At 50.2% G+C, this 14,285-nt stretch overlaps 1 protein-coding gene across 2 annotated transcripts in view; it reads left to right on the top strand.

Annotated features, from left to right (window-relative positions):
* The window catches only part of LOC142504017 (putative ferric-chelate reductase 1), a 69,575-nt gene that overhangs the window by 4,712 nt on the left and 50,578 nt on the right, over nt 1–14,285 (top strand). The window contains exon 1 of one of the 2 annotated variants that reach the window (XM_075617116.1): nt 6,356–6,626. The exons of the other annotated variant lie outside the window; for it this stretch is intronic. The gene's annotated coding sequence lies outside the window, so the exon portion shown is untranslated. Of the gene's footprint in view, nt 1–6,355; nt 6,627–14,285 lie in introns of those variants that run through there. 2 annotated transcript variants of the gene reach the window in all.

Genomic DNA, 14,285 nt, shown 5'->3' with positions numbered 1-14,285 from the left:
GACACCCCGCCTCCCCCACAGCACAGAAACCCCCGCCTCCCCACAGCACAGACACCCCCCTCCCCCACAGCACTGACACCCCCGCCTCCCCACAGCACAGACACCCCCCTCCCCCACAGCACAGACACCCCCGCCTCCCCACAGCACAGACACCCCTTCCCCCACAGCACAGACACCCCCCTCCCCCACAGCACAGACACCCCCCACCCCCACAGCACAGACACCCCCTCCCCCACTGCACAGACACCCCTACCCCTCTCCTCCCCCACAGCACAGACACCCACGTCTACCCCACAGCACAGACACCCCCTTCCCCTCCCCCACAGACACCCCCCACCCCCACTGCACAGACACCCACGTCTACCCCACAGCACAGACACCCCCTTCCCCTCCCCCACAGACACCCCCCACCCCCACTGCACAGACCCCCTCTCCCCTCCCCCACAGCTCAAACACCCCTCTCCCCTCCCCCACAGCACAGACACCACCCTTACCCCCACAGCACAGACACCCCTCTCCCCCTCCCCCACAGCACAGACACCCCCCTCCCCCTCCCCCACAGCACAGACACCCCCTTACCCCCACAGCACAGACACCCCTCTCCCCCTCCCCCACTGCACAGACACCCCCGCCTCCCCACAGCACAGACAACCCCCTCCCCCACAGCACAGACACCCCCTCCGCCACAGCACAGACACCCCCCACCCCCACAGCACAGACACCCCCGCTCCCCCACAGCACAGACACCCCCGCTCCCCCACAGCACAGACACGCCCCACCCCCACAGCACAGACACCCCCTCCCCCACTGCACAGACACCCCTACCCCTCTCCTCCCCCACAGCACAGACACCCACGTCTACCCCACAGCACAGACACCCCCTTCCCCTCCCCCACAGACACCCCCCACCCACACTGCACAGACCCCCTCTCCCCTCCCCCACAGCTCAAACACCCCTCTCGCCTCCCCCACAGCACAGACACCCCCATCCCCTCCCCCACAGCACAGACACCCCCCTTACCCCCACAGCACAGACACCCCTCTCCCCCTCCCCCACAGCACAGACACCCCCCTCCCCCTCCCCCACAGCACAGACACCCCCCTTACCCCCACAGCACAGACACCCCTCTCGCCCTCCCCCACTGCACAGACACCCCTCCCCACCTCACCCACAGCACAGAACAGGTTAGGTCAGGTATGTTTTTTGCTAAATACGACTAATAACAGGTTCAAAAGAAAGAAAGCACTTTTATAAAACTGGGAGCGTCCCCAGCAGCTTTGTAATATCTCATAAATTAGAGGGATGGGCACAGGTTTTACTTGGAAGGAATGGTTTGATCTTATAGTAATAATATAATATATTATTGTGACGGTTCAGGAGATTCCTTCCCCTTCATGTGTCCCTGACGTCCCACGCTTGGCTACCCTCTCTGATCCTTCCCCTGCTAGCCTCCCTTCCTTTACCCACACCTGTCCTGCTCCGGCAGCCTCTGACGCTATCCCGGCGCCAGTGCGCACTCCCCGCAAGGCTCGCGCACCCACTCGGTCCCCGGCCCCCTGCTTTAGCGTTCCCTGCTCACAGCCCCCCTCGGTCTCTACTCCTGCCCCCTTACCTCCGGCGGCTTTCCCCTCCGTTCCTCCCTCATCCTCAGCGGGTGTCCCCGCGCCGAGGCGCTCCGTGCGCCTCGTGATGCAGCCTGTGCGCGCGCACTCTAGAATTACAGAGGGCACGCGCACACGCGTCTCTTCTAGGTTTTCTCAACCTCCTGGCTCCTCCTCTCATGCCCTGCAGGAGATCTTTCTCACTGGCTCACCTGTCTCCTCCTCACCTATCCCTGCTGTCTCCCACTTCACCCTCTGCTCCTCCTCTCTCTCCTATTGGTGTTCCCTCCTTTATAACCCCTGTCTGTCCTTTCTCTCATTGCTCTGCATAGTTCTTGTTATCTCTGTGTGTGCAGTCCTATGCTTGGCTCTCCTCTGTGTTCCAGCTTTGTTCCTGCTCCTGCGTATCCCTGGATTTCCCTTGTTTGACTCCTGCTCGTCCTGGACTACTCTGCTCTCTGTTGCCCTTGAACCCTGCTTACGAACTCTACCTTGCTGACCTCTGTGACCCCTGGACTTTGGCTTACGAACTTGACGACTCTGACTTCTGGATCCCTGGACACTGGCGCACGGACACCACTACTCTTACTCTGTACTCCCAAGGCGTTGCAAGTATCGCTAACCATCTTTCAACAGGCCCGGCAAAGCCATACCACACTCCGGGAGCACCCTCACTGCTGTGAGTGCGTGGCAATACCCTTCCCACCTCAGTACTGGGGTCTGGCCAGGTCTGCGGGCATACAGGCGTGACAATTATGTGTGTGTAATATGGGTATTTCTGTCATCTGGGGAACAGCTGGGATGAACCTTTTATTACACTGTGCTCCCCCTGCTAGAAGATATGTGAACCCCTAATTAATAAATCTTATTCCCGACTCATCAAACTAATGATAAGAAACCTGTGTGACCAATCCCATGCAGTACAGTGTTCTGAGCGCGGGAGGGGGGGGGGGGGGGACACTGGAAACTGCTCTCAGTGTGTGCAGGCAGCTTGGGGGTTATAGCTGTCACTCACTGCGGGAGCTTCCAAAGTCATGCCCCACAATGCCTTGCTGCTGTAGATGCAAATCATTGTGGGCAGGGCCGCCGACAAGGGGGGGGAGCGCCAGGACAAGTGTCCCGGGCCTGGTGGCTGTGGGGACCCGGCCGACGCTAGAAGTTGGTCTCGGTCAGACAGCCTCTGGTTGCCGTCGGGCCTCGGCTCTCTCCAGCTTCTGCGGGCCTCCTGCCGGGCCGGCCTCTCCCGTGCCAGGGTCGTCTCTCCGTATGTGTGGTATGTATTTGGGGGGGGGGGGGGGGGGTAGTGTTGTATGCAGTGGCAAATTTCACTGGCTAAAATTTGGAGGCGGCAAAAATGTCCGCCCCTTTATACAGTACTTTTGCCGCGCTCTCGGGCCTGGTGGGAAGTCACTTAGCTTTTGCAGACGCCTCCTTGCTGCCGCCTTCCTTCTCCTTCTGAACCACAGCATCAAATGACGCCGCGGCAATGCGAAGTCGCGTCGTCAAATGACCTCATGACTGTAACATAAGTATTATATGTGTACAGTGGCGGCCGAGCTAAGTCTACAGCGGCCGCCACCGCAATCCCCGTCCAGACGTGGCTGGGTCCCGCCGCATGCCGCGCGTCACTGATGCGCGGTCACGAGTGCCAGGGAGCGTGCGCGCATGGCGCGCGTGCCCAGGGTTCACCCGAAGGTGGTGGCGGGGTAAGGGGGATGTGGGAGCAGAGGGGGACCCCAGGGGACCCGGAGAAGAGGGGCAGAGCAGAGCCAGAGGTCGGGGAAGGAGGGAAAGGATGCGGGGAAGATGCGGCAAGATGCGGCTGGCGCACGGTCAAGTTCGTCGCCAAGCCGCGGGACAAGACGGGTAAACGTTAGATTAAAGCTGGTCGCAGCAGTATATAATACCTGTATACAATAGGAATGTGTAGCATGTGTATGTAGCTAGGGAAACTTGTATACATATGCCACGCCCAATAGCACTCCATTTTGACACTTATATACATATATATATTTTGTGGGGGCTCATGAGGTTTCCAAAAAGAGCTTGCTGGGGTTCTGTGTGTTGTTAACCCATTCTCAGCTGTTCCAGCTGGTGGAGGTTAGTGGCTCCTCCTTCCCAGGTGTTAAGCCCCTCCCCACTTCCCTAGTTAGTAGGTCCTTTCATTCTGCTGGATATAGACCCACTGTGGTCTTTCTCCCTCCTAATAGAGGTAAATGAGAATTTTAATCCTAATAGAGGTATATTAGTATTTTATCTGGTAGTGTTAGGACTTGCGAACAGGTGTCTGCCTTGTCTTGTCTCGCAAGCTTACAACGCTTTGGCCAAAGGGTTAAACTAAATTACCCTATTTCAAGAGAATATATAAGTATTTTACTGTGTATTTCTGTCATGTTGGATGTAGCATTGGGCTTCTCTGTTAGCGAGGGAAAGTACCTGCGCTGCCGTTACCTGAGTGGCTAACAGGAGGCCTGATCCTCCTCTGAAGGGAGCCTGGGGTGACCTTGTTCACTATAACGCAGCGCCTCCACCTGGGAAGGATTCTCACACAGTAGAATAGCCCCTCCCAAGACAATACAGCAATAAATAAACACGCTTGGTACCATAAAGGAATATTTACTGAACACATTAACACCGCTAAACAAATATGCAACACAATACACACAATATGAACCTCGGGGAGTATCCCCACACTATGTGGGGTGCGGTGGCACCTGTATCCCAAGTGTCCTTCCCCAATGTCAGCCCCCACCCAAAATTGTAGGGAGTAGCGCTACCCCTGTGGACCATTGGTGCACGTGTTGATACCTCCCTGGGCACTCCTGTACCCAGGTGTCACCGCCTGGAAATGGATCAGTCAGGTCAGTCAATGGATCAGTCACCGGTCTCACCATAAGAGTCTCTGATACATAGGCCTGGGTCTGGTCCCAAACCGCATGCCAAGCACACCGCGTGGCGTCCGTCACCAGCGTACTGACACTCTCTATACAGCTACTGGGGGCAGCTTCCCTATCTATGGGCCTTCCCTGCAGTAGCCACAACCTGTGGGGAATCGGGGCCTAGCTGGGACCTAGGGGAGATCTGGCCTAGTCCAGCGGAGCACAGCTCCCTGGACACTACCTTCTCTTCCTGCATCCCTGCTCCAACTGGCGTCTAGGCTGATTCACATCAAACCTAACTCTGCACTGCTCGTGAATGCTGCAGCCCTATTGTCTGTGCTGCACCACTTGATCTGCAGCCCTTAAGGCTGCTGGGATGTGTAGTTCCCCCACAGAGCCTCCTTCAAGATGGCCACCGCTTCTTTGGTGTGTCTGCGCTTGCGCACCGGTCTCAAATGGCCGCCGCGACCTCTGGGCTCTATACGCATGCGCAACTTGTCTTCTGCGCATGCACAGCAACAAAGATGGCAGCGTCCCGTACCGGCGTCCACCACGGAGCTCCGAAGCTCCCGCTGCGCCGGAGAAGGCCCCCGCAATGCTGCTGGCACCTAACAGTAGCCTCCCGCTTCCCCGAGCCGCATTGGAGGTTAGGGGGGAATGGGGACGCAAGGGGGACCCGGCTACATGTATATAATAAATGTATATGATATGAATATGTAGTATGCATATATAATGTGTGTGTGTATAATATAGTATTGGTATTTAATGTGTACATATAATATGGATATATGATCTGAGTATTTAACAGGTGTATATTATGTGTATGTAATATGCGTATGTATTATGCTTATCATAACTTTATTTAATATAACATTATTTCATATAGCGCTTTTCTCCCAATGGGACACAAAGCGTCACAATGACAGTATATAGCGCGCGGTACGCTGCACACAGGATTGTTACAGACACAGTCCCTGCCCGCAGAGCTTACAATCTAGTCTTTAGGTGAAAGAGGCACAGGGAGATAAAGTGACTTGCCCAAGGACACAAGGCGGAGACACCGGGGACTGAACCAGGTTCCCCCGCTGCACACTCGTGTATATACTGTAGTATGTGTATACAATATAATATGTATATGTAAGGTGTATATAATATGTATATAATGTGTGTGTGTGTGTGTGTGTGTATATATATATGTGTATATATATATATCAGTTGGTGGTTGTGACAGTAGGGGTAGCCGGCCTTTATAATAAAGTGAAGCCAGGAGGGCTGCCCCTAAAAACCGTGTGTTAAGAGCTGAGTGTCAGCTCTTGGGTCTAGTAATGTACCTTGTTATGTTTCCCTGTAACTCTGTTGCCTTTTATACTGTCCCCTGCAGGGTTATAAGCTAGGGATGCCATGTGTGGGTAGGGTCCCTGTTAGGAAATAGTTGCAGGACCAGGACTTTGGGAACAGAAGGTTAAGGGTGGCATTAAAATCTGTGTAAAGTATTGCAGACCGGAGATACCAGCAATACTGATATTTTACTCACAAATTGTGTAGGATTGGCACCTGTACCATGTGATATGTTCCATGAGTAAAAAGGATGTGACATCATCCCTTAAAGTGATGTCACATCCTTTTTACTCATGGAACATATCACATGGTGCAGGAGCCAATGGGATTGTCTTCAATCCCATTGGCTGGAATACCATGTGATATAGCCATGTGGTTTTAAGGATGTGATGTACCTCCCTTGGAGAGGTTCCTTAAACAAAAGCAAAAAAAGAGGCGGGCACATGATACAGCGTCCAATCAGATTGGAGCTGTACCATCTGACCGTAAAATGTCACAGGCCCTTTATAAGGCTTTTTCCGTCTAATTTAAGATCAAGAAGCCGACGAGACAACATCCGTTGTGGATTTAACATGGGGTTTTGGATTGAAAGAAAGAAGATTCAAGATTAAAGAAAAGAAGAAAATGATGACAGATAAAGATAGAAGACGGTGAAAAATGATCAAAGACAGAAGACTTTTTTTAACTGTTGCTGCTCTTTAAGGTGGATGGAGAAGGATTGTGGGTGATGACATCGCGGGTCGAGAGCTTCTTGATTTGCCGGGATTCGGAGGGTGAAGACTTCTAAACGTAAAATAAATATTGAATGTATGTAAATATCTTTTAAAAGTTTTTTTTTATTGTATTTATTTAGTTTTATGTTTTTGATAGCCCATAGACTGCTAAAGTATTAATCTGTGCCCCTTTAGGGTACAGATAAATACAGTGACAGGCAATGCATTTTTTGTCAAATGCTTGTCTCGAATTGATTATTTTTTCTATTTCTGTTTTGATTAAATAGTTTTGCATTTGGATGGCTTGTTTTTAGTACATTTTAGACTTGGTTAGTGGTTTAAATTAATCCATAGTTTTGTTGGCTAGTGGTTTAATTTGTTTAACTGATTTGTTGGCTAGTTGTTTAATTAATTTAATATTTTTGTTGGCTAGTGCTAGATAGATACATTTAATTCATGTGTACTATTAGGCTTTTTAGTTCTTTTATTGTTGGGATGTTTAGGTGCTTGTGTATTTCTTTTATTATTGTGTATTTTTGGATTTAATTATTTTTATTAGGTTAACCATTGAGTGCTATAGTGGCTTATCATGCCCATATTATATGGGTATGATGTACCACTGTGCCAATCAATGGGTAGAGGGTGGGTATAGTGGTCCAGGGGTGGGTGGATAGGCCTCCTGGGTTGTTAGCAGGGGAGGGTGGGTTACCCCCTTAATACCATAGTGGTTATTAATCGCTAAGGTGATTAAGGGGTTAGGTGCCATTAGATTGTATTTTTTCTAGTATTCTTTCTGGCATCGGAGAACATGAACCTGCAGTATACTGACGAGGATGACCTTCATGATGGCAGGGGTAAGTAGAAAGTTTTATTTACTTTATATATGCCGGTTGGCTAATGTTTTATTTTGAATGGGCAAATTAGCTACAGTATTATCCATATCTGCATAATAGTTATTTTGCCCATTACTGTACGTGTTGGGGGTAGAGGAGGTGGGTAGTAGGGTTGTTGTGTGTATTTTTGTATATTGTGGGTAGCGGGATTGGGTGAAGGGGGTTTTAGCCCCAAGGATGGATGTTTAGGCCTACTGAGTGGTAGCGGGAGGGGTTAACCCCTTCATTAACTTAGCGGTATTAACTGCTATGGTAATGAAGGGGTTAACTCCACCCGCAAACCCCACCTCCCCCCACAGCAAGGCCTAAACGCACACCAAGGGCAAAATACCACCTTCACCCACAACCCGCTAACCACAATAAATCGGGCACTGGTAGTTAACCCCTTCATTGCCTTAGCGGTTAGCCGCTAAGGTAATGAAGTTGTCTGTAAATGCATTTTTATTGCATGCGGTTCATGCCAGGGGTCTCTGGTGCTGATATACATGGGTATCAGTTCCGGAGACTACTGGCATCAATCCCATGCAGGAAAAATGCATTTTTTTTGTAAGTCCTCTCTCGCTGCCTCCCAGCGGCTTCTCCCCAGCCTCACGCCAACTTTTCCTGACGTGATGATTTTAGAAGAAAATCGCCATTCTAGAGCAGCGATTAACCTTCGATAAACTAATCGAGGCTACTAGAATTGCACCACTTTCAAAACCTGCCGATAAGTGGCTTATCGCCCTTCGCCCGGCAATGTGTTTTGGACGGCTACAAAATTTGTCGATTCATGCCTTTATTGCCCACTTATCGAGGCTTATCGAATAGATTGCAGTAGGCATTGTGGCCAAGAAGTGCTCAATAAGTGGCTTATCAAGGCTTCTAGAATAGGCCCCGTGGTTTGTTATGGAAGCCCAATGTAATGTATAGGAAAAACTTGCACTGTTTTTAGTTTACCTGTTCCCTTTTCCCCATAAACATGAGTCTTTGGGAGTGGGAGATTTCAGTGGGTTATTTGGGTCAAAATGTGCTTAGATTTTGTGTAGGAGTTCAGGGGACAAAGTTACCGGTGGTACCGTAATTCTCCCTGTCGTGCAGGCATGATTTACGGTTAAGCGAGGTGAATTACACCTGGGCTACACAGTGTCCCCCAGAATCCTTGTTTTCGAGCCCAAGGATCCCAGACCCGTTCCCCAAGAGATACGTGTTTATTAAAACAGTGTTTTATACACTATGTATTAAACTCTAGGCAGTCAGCCCAGGCATCTACATAGGTGCTGGGATGTCTGCATAGAGTCAGTAGGTCAAAGGGGGAGAAGTAGAAAACAGAGCAAATAGCGCACAGCCAGGGAGTCAGGTGGTAGATAAAAAGTAAATTCCATTTATTTCAGTGCATGACTGATAAAATCATCACCCCAGGGGGAAAAAAATACACAACCTCCTACGCGTTTCGGACCGGTAGGTCCTTTATCAAGGAGTATGGGATATAGAGCAAGTAGGTGTCTTATATACCCCTAACTAAATCACAATGATTAGAAGCACTCGTGAGAAATCAAACTGCCCCCTAAGCGTGCATGCACGTGACGTCACGCGAGGCGCCACCACATCAGGCACAAATGCCAGTGGGTAGATACGCCCCCCCGCTCGCTCGCGCATGCTCACCTTAGAGACGGAATAAATCAACTGAAGTCACAAGCCTGTAACTATGCGATATGTTCCGCCCCACGTGACATACCTTTAGGCCACCGATTGGCCCGAGCGCGCCGCCACTCCGCCAATAGGAAGTGAGGCTGAAATGGCAACACGCCCACCCCTCGGTCCCTTCAGGAAAGCCATGAATGAGCGTGAGTCAAACCACAATAAACAATAGTCACCCTACAAAATAAAGTTGATAGAGTACAGGAATACATATCCCTATATTTATTAGTAAACAAACAGGGTGCCTCATAAACGGGTATCCGACCCCAATTGCTCCATGTCCCAAAATTACAATATACATGAATAAAAACAAACCCCTGTCACTACATTGATACCTAAGTAACAACGGAATTAATACAAGCAGTACAACAACCACAATCATTAGAAACACATTACAATACATTTATGCATTAAAAATATAACATTCTGCTATATGTCTATGAGTGTTCATCATCAAAAGAGTGATGAAAATATGAATCAACAAAATAGCTTTCCACTAATTTCTAACAGAAATATAATAATGAATCTAATAGCCATAATATCCAATAATTTAAATGGATGTTATTAAATGGATATTAATAATATTCTGTGGTATACCCAAAGTGAATGATATGCATGATGGATATTCTACCAGTCGTCAAATTCTACTATCAGTACACAGTGCATAAAGTCTGGAAATGACCCCTACTGGGTAAAGATGAGGAAAGATCAACAATATTCAACGATTTAAAAAATGGCTCAGGTTCCACTCTATGTTTAGACCGTAGGGGGTTCTGGTTTGTAGCATAAAAATCCAATATGCCTCCCTGCGGTCCAGCATATTGAGTATGTCGCCACTTCTCTCAGTAGCAAACACTTTTTCAATTCCTCTCACCATTAATCCTTTAACCCCCCCTTTATCACATTGTGAAAAGTGCTTCGAGACTGGATGTGAACAGACACAAAGGGGGAGAAGGGAAGTCCAAGGTGTCAGGACAGCTGGCAGGTGGGGAAGGGCAGAGGAACATGTCTGTGGCTGGGCTCCAAGCGGGGGAGACCCGTTGTAGTGGGCAGACATTGTGGCGCCTGCCCAGCGGGCAGCATTGGGCTGACATTGAAAAGTCATTGCCAAGACGGAGCTCGTAGGCGCGATTTCCATTGAGCAGGTCATATTTCCTGCTTTGCCGGCATCCTGAATCTAGGCACACCCCATCCTCTGATTGGATAGAGCAGAGTGAGCCCCAGGCTCGTGATTGGTAGTTGCGGACAAACCCCCTCTCTGATTGGTCGCCAGTCTGACTTCCATAAGGAAGATAGCCCAGCGGGGTCTATGTAAGAAGACTGCCCGATTAGAGAACCAGATGATCTGTGGCTTGAATTGGTGAGGCAAAGGCGGGCTTCTGAAAGTTGCTCTGTTGCGAATAGCAGAGCAACCGGCTTCATTTTTGGAGCTGGGAAACACTGCCTAGCTGAAACTATGTCAGAGGCGAGGACCAAGTTCTCAGACTAGAACGTAGCGGTCGTGGTTGGGTATTCTCCCCGAAAAGTGTACCACGGAGCTCTGGACTAGGTCCCGGTCAGGGTAAGCCTTCCTAAGTGGGCGCCCTGCACCTATTTGAGTCTAGATTTCGACTCCAGACCCCCAGTAAGTGTGTGTTTTGTCTGTATTTTGTATATCAATTGTGTGTACGCGAGTTTCACCCGAATAAACCTCATTTTATTCCACTACCTTGTTTTGCCTAGTGAATGATCCCAGAAGGTTAAAAGTGTTAAAAGTGCTGGTGTCCCGTGACAGTGGTACCTAGTAAATACAGGACCTAGTTACTGCACTTAGCGCATGCGTTCCTGCTATCAGGGAATCAGGGGGTTACCCATACAAGAGCCAGGCTGACCCAAAATGTATTCTGGTCGGGGGTGTCAAGGGAGGCATCGGCGTTCTGCCATACCTATGATACCTTCCAGTGAGGCAATCGAGCAAAGGCCCCCATTGTCACATCCGCAGCTACTCCGGTCACGGACCGCCCCACTGACGCGTCACACGGCGTTCCTATGCGCACACGCACGGCTAGTGCAGTACACGCACGCTCAGTGAGAAGCTGCCAGCACCTCCCACTGGGAGGGAACTCGGCCGTCCACCCGCGTGACGTCAGCGCTCTGCGACGCGCATCGCGCACGCGCGCGGGTTGCTCGGCAACCAAGGCAATCACCAGGAAAGCATGACCTGCAGGCTGTTTCTAATTACTGCTGCTCGGACACCATTGGAGGACCGGATCACACCCCTGCAATGTAATTGGATCCTCCCTGCATATACTGCACCGACACACTTTATTCGAGCAAATACCCAGTATGTACCTGGCAGATGCCTGGAATGCGCCGCTCCTCACCTCTGACAAGCCCCGTTGCGTTTGCCTTCCCAGCCTGGGTTCATGCCTGGCTGACAGGCGGTTGATCTGTTAAATGATAATGATTAGGATTTAATAGGCTGCAATGCTTCGCGTGTCTACCAGATGGCATAAATTCATGAATTGTAATGCAGTATATATATATATACTGTGCAGTATTGCAGTCAGCGGGAATAAAATGCTTCAATCCCTGCCTGAAAATACCTCAATGCACTCGGGCAGAAAACAGTCACAAACCTCAATACACCCGGGTATACCCGAATTCGTGGGACTAGCCGAGCTCGAATAAAGTGTGTCGCCAGTGTATACCTGCTCCTGTCTGGCATTCCTTGCTGAGCATAAACTCCTGTTTATGCATTGTGCTCACCGCTGCTGTTTTGTGTTGCTTGAACTTTGCTTGGCCTGACCTGTCTGTTTCCTGATACTTGAACCTGGCTGTTCTATTGGACTCCTACCTTCTCCAGCACTTTGAACCCGGCTTCGCTCTCGACCATTCTACCTTCTATTACCCTGGACCTTGGCTACGGAAATCTACTATCCTCTACTCTCCAATCCCGGATCACGGCAAGTACCCTGACTACCCTGACCACTCCAACCCTACGACGCGGTACGACTTGGACTACGCATTCCGGACAGGACTGCATGGTTGTGGGTCGGTGCCTTTCTATCCCCACCTCAGCCCCGCGGTCTTCCGTCCTGTTTGTGGTGAGCGCAGCGTGACACCCATGAAGCTTCTCCCAATTATTGGGGAACCCTTCCAGCGGGTGGCGGTAGATATCATCGGACCCCTGATGATCCCAAGTAGGTCAGGGAAAAGTTATATTTTAACAGTTGTGGACTTTGTGACCCAGTACAAAGAGGCAGTGGCTCTTTCCTCCATTGACAACCAGAACGTGGCCGAGGCGCTCATATATTTTTTACTAGGGTAGGTTACCCTAGTGAGATCCTGACTGAGCAGGGAGCACAGTTCCTGAGGGAGCTGCTCCAAAGTCTCTGGGCTGCGTGCTGGGTCACCCCTCCCTGCTCGACCCCCTACACCCTCAAACCAATGGATTTTGTGAGTGGTTCAATGCTGCAGGCATTTGTGGAGGCCTGTGGAGGGGACTTGGAAGCATACCTGCAGCATCTTCTGTTCACATACAGCGAGGTGCCACAGGAGTCTACTGTACCTCTACCGGCTTTTCAAGCTTCTATACGGGCGCCAGGTCCGTGGACCACTCTGATAAGATTAGCGCAAGCTAACCTCAAGGGAACTCAGATGAGGCAAAAGCACTGGCATGATAGAAATGCCAGTAGTAGAAAGTTCATTCTGGGGTAGCAGGTGCTTGTTCTAAATCCAACTTGCCAGAATAAGCTCCTGGCTGCCTGGTCTGGCCCGTACCCGGTAATCCGACGAGTGAACAAGTCAAATTACGTGGTAGCTCTAGATCAGGAGTTAGGTAGACACTGGAGCTACCACATCAACATGCTAAAAGAAAACCATGCGAGTGGGGTCGGTGGTGAAGGTGGTGTGTTGCCCACCATCGGGAGACACGGCGAGCAGAGCTCTGCCCAATCTCCTAAGGAAAACTAGGCAGGGAGGCTCTGTAAAAGACATAGGGATCGGTCCCAGCTTGTGGCTTCCCAACGAAAGCAGCTGCGAGAGTTGTTAGGAAGGTATGGGAGTCTGGTCACGGACAAGCTGGGATGAACACACCTCACTGATCATCCGGTCAACCCTGGTGATCAGAGGCTCCTCCATAAGTCAACATACCGAGTGTCTGTGGAAGTAAAGCAGAGCATGGAGAAGGAGATTGCAGAGATGTTTGAGATGGGAGTGATTTCCAGGTCACAGAGTCCCTGGGCCTCACCAGTGGTCCTTGTCCCCAAAAAGGACAGAACCACCCGGTTCTGCATGTACTACCAGCAGTTAAATGCCCAGACCATGTCAGTTGCTTATCCCATGCCTCGGATGGATGAGCTGTTCGAGGCACGGGAGAAGTCTGTCTTCATCACCCCAAGTGGCTTGTACAAATTTTTAGTCATGCCCTTCGGGATGAAGACAATGCCGGCTACCTTCCAGAGTCTGGTCAATCGCCTGCTGGAGGGTATGCAGGGGTATGCCCAGGGGTACTTAAACAGCCTAGCGGTCTTTAGTAATTCCTAAGTATAGTCATGCGTGGTGCTATAGACTGTTAACAGAACAATATGTATAGGTAATGAAGATTATTCCGGTGTGATGCCTGGAGTATATATCTTGAAAGGAGGTAGGGTACTGGGTGTGGTATCCTGGATGGGTAATGCCTTGTCTTTTTTTCTAACCATGACCATTAAATAATTTTATGGATAACGCACTTTCCGCCTAATTTTTTGGACATTTCCGGTTGTGTTCTGCCACTTCCTTTTCCTATTTGCATTTAGTAATTTGTAGGCTAACCATCTTACCCATGTAGCGGTGGTCCCAGCCCACATTCAGGAGGCCGGACTATCGCTAAAGCCGGCTAAGTGCCAAATAGGGATGGCAGAGGTTGTATACCTCAGGCACAGGGTAGGCATGGGGCATATAAAGCCTGGTTCCACCAAGGTGAAAGCCATTGTGGGGTGGTTGGTTTCAAAGACCAAGAAACAGGTGCTAGCTTGTCTGGGGACCGCAGGGTATTACCGCAAGTTTGTACCACACTACAGTGCCCTTGCCAAACCCTTGACTAACCTGACTAAAATGAGGCTCCCTCGCATGGTAACCTGGTCACTGGATTCTGAGGGTGCTTTCTCAGCTCTCAAGTCTGCCCTGGCAAGCGCTCTGATTTTGGCAGCTCCTGACTA

The sequence above is a fragment of the Ascaphus truei genome, chromosome 10 (genome assembly GCF_040206685.1).
Source record: "Ascaphus truei isolate aAscTru1 chromosome 10, aAscTru1.hap1, whole genome shotgun sequence".
Lineage (NCBI taxonomy): Eukaryota > Metazoa > Chordata > Amphibia > Anura > Ascaphidae > Ascaphus > Ascaphus truei.
The sequence above is the reverse complement of the archived record's forward strand: the minus strand, read 5'-3'. Positions and strand labels throughout refer to the sequence as shown.